The following is an 18,558-nucleotide window of genomic DNA, read 5'->3' as shown; positions in this document are numbered from 1 at the left end:
AGATTTGAGGTTTATTTCTTAAACTGAGGGTCAGGAAACTTTTCTGTAACTAGCCAGATAGTAGATATTTCGGGCTTTGTAGGACTCATACAGTCTCTGTCTCACATTGTTTCTTCTTTTTGTAAAAACTACTCTTGACTCACAAGTTATACAAAAACAGCTGCAGGTTTAGCTAATTCAAGTTGTTTTTTTTTTTTGTTTTTTTTTTTTTTTTTTTGTCTGAGACGGAGTCTTGCTCTGTCACCCAGGCTGGAGTGCAGTGGCCGGATCTCAGCTCACTGCAAGCTCCGCCTCCCGGGTTTACGCCGTTCTCCTGCCTCAGCCTCCCGAGTAGCTGGGACTACAGGCGCCCGCCACCTCGCCCGGCTAGTTTTTTTGTATTTTTTAGTAGAGACGGGGTTTCACCGTGTTAGCCGGGATCGTCTCTCGATCTCCTGGCCTCGTGATCCGCCCGTCTCGGCCTCCCAAAGTGCTGGGATTACAGGCTTGAGCCACCGCGCCCGGCCTCAAGTTTTTAATACAATAAAAAACAACAAAAAACTCACACGATGAAAACAATGCAAATGGTGCATGAGATGTCACTACTATTAACTAGCAACCTATGAGAACTCAGGGAGAAGACCTTTAGGCCACCTTGGCCCACCATTCCACCGTGAAAATAACTGTACTGTGGCTCTCCCATTGTGGTGCTTAAGTGCTCCCAAGTCAGTACTATTTAAATTGGTTCTCATAAATACAGGAATGCCTCCAAAGTTAAAGTTGAAGTGAGAGGTGACAACGTGCTAGCAGCCCGCGCGCTCGGTGCCTCCTCGGCCTCGGCGTCCACTCTGGCGGCGCTTGAGGAGACCTTCAGCCCGCCACTGCACTGTGGGAGCCCTCTCTGGGCTGGCCGAGGCCGGAGCCAGCTCCCTCTGCTTGCGGGGAGGTGTGGAGGGAGAAGTGCGGGTGGGAACCAGGGCTGCCCAGGGCGCTCACAGCTCGGTGGCCGCGCACTCGGAGCAGCCGGCCCGCGCCGGTAGTGAAGGGCTCAGCGCCTGGGCCAGCAGCTGCAGAGGGTGGGCCAGGTCCCCCAGCACTGCCAACCCGCCGGGCCATGCTCAAATTCTCGCTGGGCCTCGGCCGCCTCCCTGCAGGGCAGGGCTCGGATCTGCAGCACGCCGTGCCCGAGCCCCTCCACCCTCCACCGCCCCGGTGGGCTCCTGTGGGGCCCAAGCCTCCCCAGGGGCACCGCCCCCTGCTTTGTGGCGCCCCGTCCCATGACTACCCAAGGGCTGAGGAGTGCTGGCACAATGGCACGGGACTGACAGGCAGCTCCGCCTGCAGCCCCCAGGCACCACCCACTAAGTGAGGCCAACTGGGCTCCTGAGTCGGGAGGGGACTTGGAGAACTTTTATGTCTAGCTGGAGGATTGTAAATGCACCAATCAGCACTCTGTGTCTAGCTCAGGGATTGTAATTGCACCAATCAACACTCTGTCAAAACGGACCAATCAGCTCTCTGTGAAATGGACCAATCAGCAGGATGTGGGTGGGGTCAGATAAGGGAATAAAAGCAGGCTGCCCGAGCCACCAATGGCAACCATTGGGGGTGACCTGAGCTGGGGTGGTAGCTTTTTTCTTTTGCTGTTTGCAATAAATTTTGCTGCTGCTTACTTTTTGGGTGCATACCGGCTTTATGAGCTGTAACATTCACCTCCAAGTTCTGCAGTTTGACTCCTGAAGACAGCAAGACCACGAACCCCCCCCAGAGGAACGGACAACTCCAGATGCACGACGTTTAAGGGCTGTAACACTCCCCACAAAGGTCTGGTGCTTCATTCCTGAAGTCAGTGAGACCATGAACCCACCCAGAAGGAAGAAACTCCGGGCACATCTGAACATCTGAAGGAGCAAACTCTGGACACACCATCTTTAAGAACTGTAGCACTCACCGCCGGGGTCTGCGGCTTCATTCTTGAAGTCAGTGAGACCAAGAACCCACCAATTCTGGACACAGAATCAGTACATGAAATTAATAGAAAAGTTAAATTCCTACATCCTTAATTGGAGTACCTCAGAGTATGGCTGCTTTACTGCTTTCTCTCCCACTTTCTCAGCTTTGTCATCATACAGTATTTCTTTTACTATTGCTATACCTAGTTCAGCGCTAGATCTGACTGGAGTCTTCCAACAATGCCTGGACATCCACAAGCAGATCTTGAAGCTCTGTGTGGTAAGACTCCAAGGTAGCATCTACATTTCCTGGGCCCCAACTCTCACACGACTTCTCATGGTTGCCAGACTCCTTATTGGTATGCGGGTGTTGTCAGGCTTCCATTCCACCCCGGTCCTTGTCTCAGTTGGCACAGAACCCAAGACCACACAAAACTTCTAGGAAAGTTATTGTCCAACAATAAAGTGAACAAATGGTGTATTATTCTGCAGCAACAACAATGGAAATTTGGAAGAATTGAAAATAGTGTGCGAGAAAGCTCATAACAGTATATTACATAAGAAGATTGCAAATTATATATTCAAAATGAATTTAACTGTGTAAAAACAAAGACTTGAAGGAAGTACACTAAAATGTTAACAGTGGTATTCCTGGGTGGTAGATTATGAGGTTTTTTTTTTTTGTGATAGAGTCTCCATCTGTTGGCGGACTAGAGTGCAGTGGTGCGATCTCGGCCTACTGCAACCTCTGGCTCCCTGGTTCAAGCTATTCTCCTGCCTCAGCCTCCCTAGTGGCTGGGATAACAGGCACGTGCCACCATGCCTTGCTAATTTTTCTATTTTTAGTATAGGGGGTTTTCACCATGTTGGCCAGGATGATCTTGATCTCCTGACCTTGTGATCCACCTGCCTCGGCCTCCCAAAGTGCTGGGATTACAGGCGTGAGTAACTGCGCCTAGGCTTATGAATGATTTTAAAAAAATATTATTTTCTGTGTTTCTTGAAAATATGTACAAATGATTGAGTTTTTTTTTGTTTTTTTTGTTTTTTTTTTTTTTTAAGACTAAGAAAATAAAAAGTAGTTCTTCCTACAAAATCTTTGGAGAGCTCTGCTGTCCAGAAGGAGTTCCCAGCCCAAGTCCCGCCCTCTGAGGGCTTAGCTGGGAGAGGAACATAAGTCATCCTCAAATCTATGTTCAGAACAGGAGCAGGACAGGGAAGAGGAGGATGAATGGGAATCCAACTTAACAATAAGGTTTGAACCAGAGGGAATGTGGAGACCCAGAGCAACCTTGGTTTGGTGCGATCCATTTCTTCCTGCCTGCAAGTATTCAACTTGTTTCAGATCCAGTTTCTTATCTCAGCATATGCCCTGCACACTCTGCTTGTTCTCCATGCCCTCTCTTCACTCCTTAAGTCGTGGCACTGGAAACAAAGCAAGAGAGGCTTTCAGACTAAAGCTGTGTGCTCATCTGTTCTCACCCTTCCACATTGAGGGTCAGGGCAGAAGCCCCTCTGCACTCTGTTCCTGCATCCCCACACCCACGGAACAGCTCTTTCATGATGCCTCTCATCTTTCTTGAGGGACCGCTATGGGGCTATTCTGCGTCTATCCCCATAGCTCATTGTTTCACTTGTTTGTGCACATGTACTCACATGTATGCAAGTGCTCCTGAAAACATTTATTGGAACTCATGCTTAGGCATAGCCTTCATTTATTCTGCCAGTTAACAAATTTCCCCTCTGCTTTGTGTGATTGCTGCACTTGGGGACAAATATGCAGGCTGAGGGAACAGTAAGTACAAAGGCCCTGAGTCAAAAACAGGTTTGATTCTTGCCCTCCAGTTGTTCCCATTGTAGTGAAAGAGATCAGTAAACAGGTAAATGCAATGCTGCACTATAGACATTTATCACTTAGCATTTATAATTAACATTGACATTTAAAACTGTATGTTATTTATCGTCTTGGTCCCCGACAGAAAATAAGCTTCATGAGGGCAAAGGTTTTTGCATTATTTTGTTCATTCAGTGTCTCTAGGACCTCAAAGAGCTATAGGCACATAGTAGATGCTCAGTGTTGTTTGAATGGAAGAAAAAACCCCACATTTATCCTTCTGCTCCCATTTTCCCTCCCCAGAGGCAACCAGTGTTATTAAGCCCTGGGAGGAGTGTATTATTTCAACAGACCACCACGGCTCTCCACCAGACTTTGACTTTGGGACTGCAGGTGAGTCTCTGAGTATCCCACAATTTGGGGGATTCTACTTGCCAGGAGGTGTAGGGTGCTGTCCACCAGCTGTAATGTTGGCTGCAATTGGCTCTGGTCCTCTGAGTCTCATAAGGACCTGGCTACCCTTTTTGACTGTGGTGCAAAGGAGGAATCAGGCACTGGCTAAACTCTGGAGACTGCATTCAGACTTTGTTGGGGACTTGGCATTTAGGAAAATACATGCCTGCTACCACATATCGTGAGGCCTTCTCCTTCAGCTCAAGGCCTAATCTTGATAGGCAAGGGACCTGGCAGGAGATAGTCTCTGTATGTGAATGTGTAAAACCTGAGCTGCATGGAGCCCTCAGTGCCACAAATGTTAGGAGCCTCTGCTCTTGATGTATGACCCTTGAGCAGGACCCTGACGAAGGACCAAATTACAGGGTCAGGGTCCTGGTTTCTATCTCAGAAGAAATATCTTTTTCAATACTCAAGTATCCACAGAATGTCTGAAGAGTCAAATTGAATTTTCCATTGTTCCCTTTTTGGATGAGGAAGGCCTGAATTTTATACTTGGAGCAATTTACAATTTATAATTTACAAGTATTAAGGAAATAAATTAATAATTACTAAACATCCATTATCCTTGATGGATTAATTATAAACTATGGTCCAAAAAGTTTAAAAGTGCCCAAGACCACACAGTTATTAAGACCTCAAAGAGCTACAGGCACCTAGTAGTTGCTCAATGTTGTTTGAATGGATGATTAAAAAACCCACATCTATTTATCCCTCTGCTCCCATTTTCCCTCCCCAGAGGCAACCAGTGTTGTTAGGCCCTGGGAGGAGTGTGTTATTTAAAGAGACCACCAAGTTTTCCAACAAGCTTTGACTTTGGGACTGCAGATGAGTCTCTGAGTGTCCCACAATTTGAGAGGTTCTACTTGCCAGGAGGTATGGGCCACTTAATTAGTTTTAGAAAATTAGAGCAGAATTTCTTGCCTCCAAGCAAATCTCCCAAAAACGTTATTTCAATCTGATGCCTCCGAGTCCCCATTTATGTTTCATTTTGTTTCTGTAAATCCATTGGGTTAAATTACTACATTTTTGGATTCTGAGTATCTTTCATAAAGCCTAACACATCATAGACTCAACAAATCTTTGTTAATAAACATAAGAGGCTGGGCACGGTGGCTCACGCCTGTAATTGCAGCCCTTTGGGAGGCTGAGGTGGGCAGATCACCTGAGGTCAGGAGTTCAAGACCAGCTTGGCCAACATGTGAAACCCCGTCTCTACTAAAAAATTACAAAAATTAGTCAGGCATGGTGGTGTGCATCTGTATTCCCAGCAACTTGGGAGGCTGAGGCAGGAGAACCACTTGAACCTGGGGGAAGGAGGTGGCAATGTCAAGATTGTGCCAGTGTACTCCAGCCCGGATGACAGAGTGAGGCTCCATCTCAAAAAATAGACAAAAATAAAAATAGAAGAAAAAATCTTAGTCACAAAGACTTTTTTTCTTAAATTTCCAACTTTTAAGTTCAGGCGTACATGTATAGGATGTGCAGGTTTGTTACATAGGCAAACGTGTGCCATGGTGGCTTGCTGCACAGATCATCTCATCACGTAGGTATTTAAGCCCAACATCCACTAGCTATTCTTCCTGATCCTCTCCCTCCTCTCACCCACTGTCCTCCAACAGGCCCCAGTGTGTGTTGTTCCCCCGTGTGTCCATGTGTTCTCATCATTTAGCTCCCACTTATAAGTGAGGACATGTGGTATTTGGTTTTCTGTTCCTGTGTTAGTTTGCTAAGGATAATGGCCTCTAGCTCCATCCATGTCCCTGCAAAGGACATGATCTTGTTCCTTTTTATGGCTGGATAGTATTCCATGGTGCATATGTACCACATATTCTTTATCCAGTTTATCATTGATGGGCATTTAGGTTGAGAGCATGTCTTTGCTATTGTGAATAGTGCTGCAATGAACATATGTGTGCATGTGACTTTATAATAGAACAATTACTATTCCTTGGGGTATATATCCAGTAATGGGATTGCTAGGTTGGATGTTTTTGTCTCTGGGTCTTTTTGGAATAGCCACACCGTCTTCCACAATTGTTAACTAATTTACACTCCCACCAACAGTGTAAAAGTGTTCCTGTTCCTCCACAACCTTGCCAGCATCTGTTGTTTTTTGACTTCTTGATAATAGCCATTCTGGGCCAGGAGCGGTGGCTCACACCTGTAATCCCAGCATTTTGGGAGGCTGAGATGAACAGATCACATGAGGTCAGGAGTTGGAGACCAGCCTGGCCAACATGGCAAAATCCTGTCTCTACTAAAAATACAAAAATTAGCTGAGCATGGTGGTGCACATCTGTAATCCCAGCTACTTGGGATGCTGAGGCACGAGAATTGCTTGAATCCGGGAGGTGGAGGTTGCAGTGAGTCAAGATCATGCCACTGCACTCCAGCCTGGGCAACAAAGCAAGACTCTACCTCAATAATAATAATAGTAATAGCCATTCTGACTGTAGTGACATAATATGTCATTGTGGTTTTGATTTGCATTTTTCTAACGATCAATGATGTTTAGCTCTTATGTTTTTTGGTCTCATGTATGTTTTTTGAGAAGTGTCTGTTCATGTCCTTTGCTCACTTTTTTTTTTTTATTATACTTTAAGTTCTAGGGTACATGTGCACAACATGCAGGTTTGTTACATATGTATACTTATGCCATGTTGGTGTACTGCACCCATCAAGTCGTCAGCACCCATCAACTCATCATTTACATCAGGTATAACTCTCAGTGCCATCCCTCCCCACTCTCCCCTCCCAATAATAGGCCCTGGTGTGTGATGTTCCCCTTCCCGAGTTCGAGTGATCTCATTGTTCAATTCCCACCTATGAGTGAGAACACGCGGTGTTTGGTTTTCTGTTCTTGTGATAGTTTGCTGAGAATGATGGTTTCCAGCTGCATCCATGTCCCTACAAAGGACACAAACTCATCCTTTTTTATGGCTGCATAGTATTCCATGGTGTATATGTGCCACATTTTCTTTTTTTTTTTTTTCTTTTTTTTTTTTTTTTTGAGACGGAGTCTCGCTCTGTTGCCCAGGCTGGAGTGCAGTGGCGCGATCTCGGCTCACTGCAAGCTCCGCCTCCCGGGTTCAGGCCATTCTCCTGCCTCAGCCTCCCGAGTAGCTGGGACTACAGGCGCCCACAACCGCGCCCGGCTAATTTTTTGTATTTTTAGTAGAAACGGGGTTTCACCGTGGTCTCGATCTCCTGACCTTGTGATCCGCCCGCCTCGGCCTCCCAAAGTGCTGGGATTACAGGCGTGAGCCACCGCGCCCGGCATGCCACATTTTCTTAATCCAGTCTGTCACTGATGGACATTTGGGTTGATTCCAAGTCTTTGCTATTGTGAATAGTGCCGCAATAAACATACGTGTGCATGTGTCTTTAGAGCAGCATGATTTCTAATCCTTTGGGTATATACCCAGTAATGGGATGGCTGGGTCATATGGTATTTCTAGTTCTAGATCCTTGAGGAATCGCCATACTGTTTTCCACAATGGTTGAACTAGTTTACAATCCCACCAACAGTGTAAAAGTGTGTCTATTTCTCCACATCATCTCCAGCACCTATTGTTTCCTGACTCTTTAATGATTGCCATACTAACTGGTGTGAGATGGTATCTCGTTGTGGTTTTGATTTGCATTTCTCTGATGGTCAGTGATGATGAGCATTTTTTCATGTGTCTGTTGGCTGTATGCATATCTTCTTTTGAGAAATGTCTGTTCATATCCTTTGCCCACTTTTTGATGGGCTTGTTTGGTTTTTTCTTGTAAATTTGTTTGAGTTCTTTGTAGATTCTGGATATTAGCCCTTTGTCAGATGAGTAGATTGCAAAAATTTTCTCCCATTCTGTAGGTTTTCTGTTCACTCTGATGGTAGTTTTTTTGCTGTGCAGAGGCTCTTTAGTTTCATTAGATCCCATTTGTCAATCTTGGCTTTTGTTGCCATTGCTTTTGGTGTTTTAGACATGAAGTCTTTGCCCATGCCTATGTCCTGAATGGTATTACCTAGGTTTTCTTCTAGGGTTTTTATGGTATTAGGTCTAACATTTAAGTCTCTAATCCATCTTGAATTAATTTTCATATAAGGAGTAAGGAAAGGATCCAGTTTCAGCTTTCTACTTATGGCTAGCCAATTTTCCCAGCACCATTTATTAAATAGGGAATCCTTTCCCCATTTCTTGTTTCTCTCAGGTTTGTCAAATATGAGAAGGCTGTAGATGTGTGGTATTATTTCTGAGGGCTCTGTTCTGTTCCATTGGTCTATATCTCTGTTTTGATACCAGTACCATGCTGTTTTGGTTACAGTAGCCTTGTAGTATAGTTTGAAGTCAGGTAGCGTTATTCCTCCAGCTTTATTCTTTTGACTCAGGATTGTCTTGGCAATGTGGGCTCTTTTTTGGTTCCATATGAACTTTAGTTTTTTCCAATTCTGTGAAGAAACTCATTGGTAGCTTGATGGGGATGGCATTGAATCCATAGATTACCTTGGGCAGTCTGACCATTTTCACGATATTGATTCCTCCTATCCATGAGCATGGAATGTTCTTCCATTTGTTTGTGTCCTCTTTTATTTCACTGAGCAGTGGTTTGTAGTTCTCCTTGAAGAGGTCCTTCACGTCCCTTGTAAGTTGGATTCCTAGGTATTTTATTCTCTTTGAAGAATTGTGAATGGGAGTTCACTCATGATTTGGCTCTCTGTTTGTCTGTTATTGGTGTATAGGAATGCTTGTGATTTTTGCACATTGATTTTGTATCCTGAGACTTTGCTGAAGTTGCTTATCAGCTTAAGGAGATTTTGTGTTGAGACAATGGGGTTTTCTAAATATAGAATCATGTCATCTGCAAACAGGGACAATTTGACTTCCTCTTTTCCTAATTGAATACCCTTTATTTCTTTCTCCTGCCTGATTACCCTGGCCAGAACTTCCAATATTATGTTGAATAGAAGTGGTGAGAGAGGGCATCCCTGTCTTGTGCCAGTTTTCAAAGGGAATGCTTCCAGTTTTTGCCCATTCAGTATGATATTGGCTGTGGGTTTGTCATAAATAGCTCTTATTATTTTGAGATAGGTTTCATCAGTACCGAATTTATTGAGAGTTTTTAGCATGAAGGGCTGTTGAATTTGTCACAAGCCTTTTCTGCATCTATTGAGATAATCATGTGGTTTTTGTCTTTGGTTCTGTTTATATGCTGGATTACGTTTATTGATTTGCGAATGTTGAACCAGCCTTGCATCCCAGGGATGAAGCCCACTTGGTCATGGTGGATAAGCTTTTTGATGTGCTGCTGGATTCGGTTTGCCAGTATTTAATTGAGGATTTTTGCATCAATGTTTATCAGGGATATTGGTCTAAAATTCTCTTTTTTTGTTGTGTCTCTGCCAGGCTTTGGTATCAGGATGATGTTGGCCTCCTAAAATGAATTAGGGAGGATTCCCTCTTTTTCTATTGATTGGAATAGTTTCAGAAGGAATGGTACCAGCTCCTCCTTCACCTCTGGTAGAATTCAGCTGTGAATCCATCTGGTCCTGGACTTTTTTTGGATGGTAGGCTATTAATTATTTCCTCAATTTCAGAGCCTGCCCTTGGTCTATTCAGGGATTCAACTTCTTCCTGGTTTAGTCTTGGGTGAGTGTAAGTGTCCGGGAAATTATCCATTTCTTCTAGATTTTCTAGTTTATTTGCGTAGAGGTGTTTATAGTATTCTCTGATAGTAGTTTGTATTTCTGTGGGGTTGGTGGTGATATCCCCTTTAACGTTTTTTATTGCGTCTATTTGATTCTTCTCTCTTTTTTTTCTTTATTAGCCTTGCTAGTGGTCTATAGATTTTGTTGATCTTTTCAAAAAACCAACTCCTGGATTCATTGATTTTTTGGAGGGTTTTTTGTGTCTCTATCTCCTTCAGTTCTGCTCTTATCTTAGTTATTTCTTGCCTTCTGCTAGCTTTTGAATGTGTTTGCTCTTGCTTCTCTAGTTCTTTTAATTGTGATGTTAGAGTGTCAATTTTAGATCTTTTCAGCTTTCTCTCATGGGCATTTAGTGCTATAAATTTCCCTTTACACACTGCTTTAAATGTGTCCCAGAGATTCTGGTATATTGTATCTTTGTTCTCATTGGTTTCAAAGAACATCTTTATTTCTGCCTTCATTTTGTTATGTACCCAGTAGTCATTCAGGAGCAGGTTATTCAGTTTCCATGTGGTTGAGCGGTTTTGATTGAGTTTCTTAGTCCTGAGTTCTAGTTTGATTGCACTGTGGTCTGAGACAGTTTGTTACAATTTCTCTTCTTGTACATTTGCTGAGGAGTGCTTTACTTCCAATTATGTGGTCAATTTTGGAATAAGTGCGATGTGGTGCTGAGAAGAATGTATATTCTGTTGATGTGGGGTGGAGAGTTATGTAGATGTCTATTAGGTCCGCTTGGTGCAGAGTTGAGTTCAATTCCTGGATATCCTTGTTAACTTTCTGTCTCGTTGATCTGTCTAATGTTGACAGTGGAGTGTTGAAGTCTCCCATTATTATTGTATGGGAGTCTAAGTCTCTTTGTAAGTCTCTAAGACTTGCTTTATGAATCTGGGTGCTCCTGTATTGGGTGCATATATATTTAGGATAGTTAGCTCTTCCTGTTGAATTGATCCCTTTACCTATATGTAATGGCCTTCTTTGTTTCTTTTGATCTTTGATGGTTTAAAGTCTGTTTTATCAGAGACTAGGTTTGCAACCCCTGCTTTTTTTTGTTCTCCATTTGCTTGGTAGATCTTCCTCCATCCCTTTATTTTGAGCCTATGTATGTCTCTGCATGTGAGATGGGTCTCCTGAATACAGCAAACTGATGGGTCTTGACTCTTTATCCAATTTGCCAGTCTGTGTCTTTTAATTGGATCAATAGTCCATTTACATTTAAGGTTAATATTGTTATGTGTGAACTTGATCCTGTCATTGTGATATTAGCTGGTTATTTTGCTCGTTAGTTGATGCAGTTTCTTCCTAGCACCGATGGTCTTTACATTGTGGCATGTTTTTGCAATGGCTGGTACCGGTTGTTCCTTTCCATGTTTAGTGCTTCCTTCAGGATCTCTTGTAGGGCAGGCCTGGTGGTGACAAAATCTCTAAGCATTTGCTTGTCTGTAAAGGATTTTATTTCTCCTTCACTTCTGAAACTTAGTTTGGCTGGATACGAAATTCTGGGTTGAAAATTCTTTTCTTTAAGAATGTTGAATATTGGCCCCCACTCTCTTCTGGCTTGTAGGGTTTCTGCTGAGAGATCTGCTGTTAGTCTGATGGGCTTCCCTTTGTGAGTAACCCCACCTTTTTCTCTGGCTGGTCTTAACATTTTTTCCTTCATTTCAACTTTGGTGAATCTGACAATTATGTGCCTTGGAGTTGCTCTTCTCAAGGAGTATCTTTTTGGCATTCTCTGTATTTCCTGGATTTGAATGTTGGCCTGCCTTACTAGGTTGGGGAAGTTCTCCTGGATGATATCCGGAAGAGTGTTTTCCAACTTGGTTCCATTTTCCCCCTCACTTTCAGGCACCCCAATCAGACATAGATTTGGTCTTTTCACATAATCCCATACTTCTTGAAGGCTTTGTTCATTTCTTTTTCCTCTTTTTTCTTTAGACTTCTCTTCTCGCTTCATTTCATTCATTTGATCCTCAATCGCTGATACTCTTTCTTCCAGTTGATCGAGTTGGTTACTGAAGCTTGTGCATTTGTCACGTATTTCTCGTGTCATGGTTTTTATCTCTGTCAGTTCGTTTATGGCCTTCTCTGCATTGATTATTCTAGTTATCCATTCTTCCATTCTTTTTTTCAAGATTTTTAGTTTCTTTGTGCTGGGTATGTAATTCCTCCTTTAGCTCTGAGAAGTTTGATGGACTGAAGCCTTCTTCTCTCAACTCATCAAAGCCATTCTCCTTCCAACTTTGATCCATTGCTGGTGATGAGCTGCGTTACTTTTGAGGGGGAGATGTGCTCTTATTTTTTGAATTTCCAGCTTTTCTGCCCTGCTTTTTCCCCCATCTTTGTGGTTTTATCTGCCTTTGGCCTTTGATGATGGTGATGTACTGATGGGGTTTTGGTGTGGGTGTCCTTTCTGTTTGTTAGTTTTCCTTCTAACATTCAGGACCCTCAGCTGTAGGTCTATTGGAGATTGCTTGAGGTCCACTCCAGACCTGTTTGCCTGGGTATCAGCAGCAGAGGCTGCAGAAGACAGAATAATGCTGAACAGCGAGTGTTCCTGTCTGATTCTTGCTCTGGAAGCTTCGTCTCAGGGGTGTACACTGCCGTGTGAGGTGTGGAATGTTGGTCTGCACCTAGTGGAGGGTCTCCCAGGTAGGCTACTGTGGGATCAGGGACCCACTTGAGCAGGCAGTCTGTCCCTTCTCAGATCTCAACATCCGTGTTGGGAGATTCACTGCTCTCTTCAAAGCTGGCAGACAGGGTCATTTGCATCTGAAGAGGTTTCTGCTGCTTTTTGTTTAGTTGTGCCCTGTACCCAGAGGTGGAGTCTACAGAGACAGGCAGGCCTCCTTGAGCTGCTGTGGGCTCCACCCAGTTTGAGGTTCCCTGCAGCTTTGTTTACTTACTTAAGCCTCAGCAATGGTGTGCGCCCCTCCCCCAGCCTTGCTGCTGCCTTGCAGTTAGATCGCAGACTGCTGTGCTAGCAATGAGGGAGGCTCTGTGGGCATGGGACCCTCCCGGCCAGGTGTGGCATATAATCTCCTGGTGTGCTGTTTGCTAAGACCCTTGGTAAAGTGCAGTATTAGGGTGGGAGTTACCCTATTTTCCAGGTGTTGTGTGTCTCAGTTCCCCTGGCTAGGGAAAAGGATTCTCTTCCCCCTTGCACTTCCCAGGTGAGGCGATGCCTCACCCTGCTTCAGCTCTAGCTGGTCGAGCTGTACCAGCTGACCAGCACTGATTGTCTGGCACTCCCCAGTGCGATGAACCCGGTACTTCAGTTGAAAATGCAGAAATCACCCATCTTCTGTGTCACTCGCGCTAGGAGCCAGAGACTGGAGCTATTCCTATTCGGCCATCTTGCTCCGGGAGTGTTCTGCTTACTTTTTAATTTTTTTTTTTGTTGTAAATTTGTTCCTTATAGATGCTGGATATTAGACCTCTGTCAGATGCATAGATTGCAAAAATTTTCTCCCATTCTGTAGGATGTCTATTTACCCTGTTGATATAAGCTCTTTAGTTTAATAGATCCCATTTGTCAATTTTTGCTTTTGTTGCAATTTATTTATTTATTTATTTATTTTGAGACAGAGTCTCGCTGTGCCACCCAGGCTGGAGTGCAGTGGCCAGATCTCAGCTCACTGCAAGCTCCGCCTCCCAGGTTTACACCATTCTCCTGCCTCAGCTTCCCGAGTAGCTGGGACTACGGGCACCCGCCACCTCGCCCAGCTAGTTCTTTTGTACTTTTTAATAGAGATGGGGTTTCACCACGTTCGCCAGGATGGTCTCGATCTCCTGACCTCGTGATCTGCCGGTCTTGGCCTCCCAAAAAGCTGGGATTACAGGCTTTTTTGTTGCAATTTCTTTTGGCATCTTTGTCATGAAATTTTTGCTTCTGCCTATATCCTGAATAGTATTGTCTAGATTTTCTCCTAGGGTTTTTATAGTTTTGGGTTTTACATTTAAGTCTTTAATCCATCTTGAGTTAATTTTTTTATATGGTATAAGGAAGGTCTCTAGTTTCAGTTTTCTGCATATGGCCAGCGAGCTCTCCCAGCACCATTTACTAAACAGGAGGTCTTTTTCCCTTTGCTTGTTTTTGTCAGGTTTGTTGAAGATCCAATGGTTGAAGGTGTGCAGTCTTATTTCTGAGTTTTCTTGTTTGTTTGTTTGTTTTGACAGAGTCTCACTCTGTAGCCCAGGCTGGAGTACAGTGGTATGATCTTGGCTCACTGCAACCTCTGCCCACTGGGTTCAAATGATTCTCCTGCCTCAGCCTCCTGAGTAGCTGGGATTATAGGCACCTGCCACCATGCCTGGCTAATTTTTGTATTTTTACTAGAGACAGTATTTTACAATGTTGGCCAGGCTAGTCTCAAACTCCTGACTTCAAGTGATCTGCCCATCTCGGCCTCCCAAAGTGCTGCAATTATAGGCGTGAGCCACTGCAGCCCCTATTTCTGAGTTTTTCACTCTGTTTTATTGGTCTATATGTCTGTTCTTGTATGAGTACCATGCTGTTTTGTATCCTTGTAGTCTAGTTTGAAGTTGGGTAGCATCATGCCTCCAGTTTTATTATTTTTGCTTAGGATTGTCTTGTCTACTCCAGCTCCTTGTTGTTTCCATATGATTTTTAAAATAGTTTTTCCTAATTCTGTGATGAATGTCAATGGTAGTTTGATGGGAATAACATTGAATCTATAAATTACTTTGGGGAGTATGGACACTTTCACAACATTGATTCTTCCTATCCATGAGGATGGAATGTTTCTCCATTTGTGTGTGTCCTCTCTGATTTCTTTGGGTAGTGGTTTGTGGTTGAAGAAGTCCTTCACTTCCCTTGTTAGCTGTATTCCTAGGTATTTTATTCTTTTTGTAACAATTGTGAATGGGAGTTCATTCATGATTTGACTCTCTGCTTGCTTATTGTTGGTGTATAGGAATGCTAGTGATTTTTGCACATTGATTTTGTATCCTGAGATTTTGCTAACGTTACTCATCAGATTAAGAAACTTTTGGGCTGAGACAATTGAGTTTTCTAGAATAGGATCATGTCATCAACAAACAGGGATAGTTTGAGTTCCTCTCTTTCTATTTGGATGCCATTTATTTCTTTATCTTGCCTGATTGCTCTGGCCAGAACTTCCAATACTGTGTTGAATAGGAGTAGTGAGAGTTTCCTTGTCTTGTGCCAGATTTCAAGGGGAATGCTTCCAGCTTTCACCCATTCAGTATGATATTAGCTGTGGGTTTGTCATGTATGGCTCTTAACATTTTGAGGTACAGGTATATTCCTTCAATACCTTGTTTATTGAGAATTTTTAACATGAATGGATGTTGAATTTTATTGAAAGATTTTTCTGCATCTATTGAAATAATCATGTGGTTTTTGTCTTTAGTTCTGTTATGTGATGAATCACATTTATTGATTTGCATGTGTTGAACCAACCTTGTATCCTGGAGATGAAGCCAACTTGATTGTGGTGGGTGAGCTTCTTGATGTGCTGCTGGAATTGTTTTGCCAGTATTTTACTGATGATTTTTGCATTGGTGTTCGTCAAGGATATTGGCCTGGAGTTTTGAATTTTTGTTGCATTTCTGCCAGATTTTGGTATCAGGATAATGCTGGCCTTATAGAATGAGTTAAGGAAAAGTCCCTCCTTTTCAATTTTTGGAAATAGTTTCAGCAGAAATGGTACCAGCTCTTCCTTGTACCTCTGGCAGAATTCAGCTGTGAATCTGTCCGGTCAGGGCTTTTTTTGGTTTGTAGGCTATTTATTACTGCCAAAATTTCAGAACTCATTATTGGTCTATTCAGTGATTCAATTTCTTCCCGGTTCAGTCTTGGGAGGGTATATGTGTCCAAGAATGTGTCCATTTCTTCTACATTTTCTAGTTCATGTGCATAGAGATGTTTCTAGTATTCTCTGATATTTGTTTGTATTTCTGTGGAGTCAGTGGTGATATCCCCCTTATCATTTCTGATAGTGTTTATCTGATTCTTCTCTCTTTTCTTCTTTTTAGTCTAGCTAGCAGTCTATCTATTTTATTAATGTTTTCAAAAAACAAGCTCCTGGATTTGTTGATTTCTTTGAATGGTTTTTTGTATCTCTGTCTCCTTCAGTTCAGCTGTGATCTTGCTTATTTTTTGTCCTCTGCTAGCTTTGTGGTTTGTTTGCTTTTGGTTCTCTAGTTCTTTTAATTGTGATGTTAGGGTGTCGATTTTAGATCTTTCTACGTTTTGGATGTGGGCATTTAATGCTATAAATTTCCCTCTTAACACTGCTGTAGTTGTGTCCCACAGATTCTGGTATGCTGTCTGTTTGTCCTCATTAGTTTCAAAGAACTTCTTGACTTCTGCCTTAATTTCATTCTTTACCAGGAGTCATTCAGGAGCAGTTTTGTTCAATTTCCATGTAGTTGTGTGGTTTTGAGTGAATTTCTTAATCTTTTTTAAATTAATTAATTAATTATTATTATACTTTAAGTTCAAGGGTACATGTGCATAACATGCAGGTTTGTTACATATGTATACTTGTGCCATGTTGGTGTGCTGCACCCATCAACTCACCAGCACCCATCAACTCGTCATTTACATCAGGTATAACTCCCAATGCAATCCCTCCCCCCTCCCCGCCCCATGATAGGCCCCAGTGTGTGATGTTCCCCTTCCTAAGTCCAAGTGATCTCATTGTTCAGTTCCCACCTATGAGTGAGAACATGCGGTGTTTGGTTTTCTGTTCTTGTGATAGTTTGCTAAGAATGATGGTTTCCAGCTGCATCCATGTCCCTACAAAGGACACAAACTCATCCTTTTTTATGGCTGCATAGTATTCCATGGTGTATATGTGCCACATTTTCTTAATCCAGTCTGTCACTGATGGACATTTGGGTTGATTCCAAGTCTTTGCTATTGTGAATAGTGCTGCAATAAACATACGTGTGCATGTGTCTTTATAGCAGCATGATTTTTAATCCTTTGGGTATATACCCAGTAATGGGATGGCTGGGTCATATGGTACATCTAGTTCTAGATCCTTGAGGAATCGCCATACTGTTCCACAGTTTACAATCCCACCAACAGTGTAAAAGTGTTCCTATTTCTCCACATCATCTCCAGCACCTGTTGTTTCCTGACTTTTTAATGATTGCCATTCTAACTGGTGTGAGATGGTATCTCGTTGTGGTTTTGATTTGCATTTCTCTGATGGCCAGTGATGATGAGCATTTTTTCATGTGTCTGTTGGCTGTATGAATGTCTTCTTTTGAGAAATGTCTGTTCATATCCTTTGCCCACTTTTTGATGGGCTTGTTTGGTTTTTTCTTGTAAATTTGTTTGAGTTCTTTGTAGGTTCTGGATATTAGCCCTTTGTCAGATGAGTAGATTGCAAAAATTTTCTCCCATTCTGTAGGTTTCCTGTTCACTCTGATGGTAGTTTCCTTTGCTGTGCAGAGCTCTTTAGTTTAATTAGATCCCATTTTTCAATTTTGGCTTTTGTTGCCATTGCTTTTGGTGTTTTAGACATGAAGTCTTTGCCCATGCCTATGTCCTGAATGGTACTGCCTAGGTTTTCTTCTAGGGTTTTTATGGTATTAGGTCTAACATTTAAGTCTCTAATCCATCTTGAATTAATTTTCATATAAGGAGTAAGGAAAGGATCCAGTTTCAGCTTTCTACTTATGGCTAGCCAATTTTCCCAGCACCATTTATTAAATAGGGAATCCTTTCCCCATTTCTTGTTTCTCTCAGGTTTGTCAAAAATCAGAAGGCTGTAGATGTGTGGTATTATTTCTGAGGACTCTGTTCTGTTCCATTGGTCTATATCTCTGTTTTGATACCAGTACCATGCTGTTTTGGTTACAGTAGCCTTGTAGTATAGTTTGAAGTCAGGTAGCATGATGCTTCCAGCTTTGTTCTTTTGATTAGGATTGTTTTGGCAATGCTGGCTCTTTTTTGGTTACATATGAACTTTAAAGCCGTTTTTTCCAATTCTGTGAAGAAACTCATTGGTAGCTTGATGGGGATGGCATTGAATCTATAAATTACCTTGGGCAGTATGGCCATTTTCACGATATTGATTCTTCCTATCCATGAGCATGGTATGTTCTTCCATTTGTTTGTGTCCTCTTTTATTTCACTGAGCAGTGGTTTGTAGTTCTCCTTGAAGAGGTCCTTTACATCCCTTGTAAGTTGGATTCCTAGGTATTTTATTCTCTTTGAAGCAATTGTGAATGGAAGTTCATTCATGATTTGGCTCTCTGTTTGTCTGTTACTGGTGTATAAGAATGCTTGTGATTTTTGCACATTAATTTTGTATCCTGAGACTTTGCTGAAGTTGCTTATCAGCTTAAGGAGATTTTGGGCTGAGACAATGGGGTTTTCTAAATATAGAATCATGTCATCTGCAAAGAGGGACAATTTGACTTCTTCTTTTCCTAACTGAATACCCTTGATTTCTTTCTCTTGCCTGATTGCCCTAGCCAGAACTTCCAACACTGTATTGAATAGGAGTGGTGAGAGAGGGCAACCCTGTCTTGTGCCAGTTTTCAAAGGGAATTTTTCCAGTTTTTGCCCATTCAGTATGATATTGGCTGTGGGTTTGTCATAAATAGCTCTTATTATTTTGAGGTAAGTTCCATCAATACCGAATTTATTG

At 42.6% G+C, this 18,558-nt stretch overlaps 2 long non-coding RNA genes across 2 annotated transcripts in view; one reads left to right on the top strand and one right to left on the bottom strand.

The window, feature by feature from the left end:
* The window catches only part of LOC139356547 (uncharacterized), an 88,987-nt gene that overhangs the window by 36,128 nt on the left and 34,301 nt on the right, over positions 1-18,558 (bottom strand). The window contains exon 3 of the long non-coding RNA XR_011608550.1: positions 3,253-3,356. This is a non-coding gene — a long non-coding RNA (uncharacterized lncRNA). The remainder of the gene's footprint in view (positions 1-3,252; positions 3,357-18,558) is intronic.
* Positions 1-18,558, top strand: part of LOC105473452 (uncharacterized) — a 108,793-nt gene that overhangs the window by 72,185 nt on the left and 18,050 nt on the right. The gene's annotated exons all lie outside the window — the stretch shown is intronic.

This window comes from Macaca nemestrina, chromosome 10 (genome assembly GCF_043159975.1).
Source record: "Macaca nemestrina isolate mMacNem1 chromosome 10, mMacNem.hap1, whole genome shotgun sequence".
NCBI lineage: Eukaryota > Metazoa > Chordata > Mammalia > Primates > Cercopithecidae > Macaca > Macaca nemestrina.
This window is presented reverse-complemented; position numbering and strand designations above follow the sequence as displayed.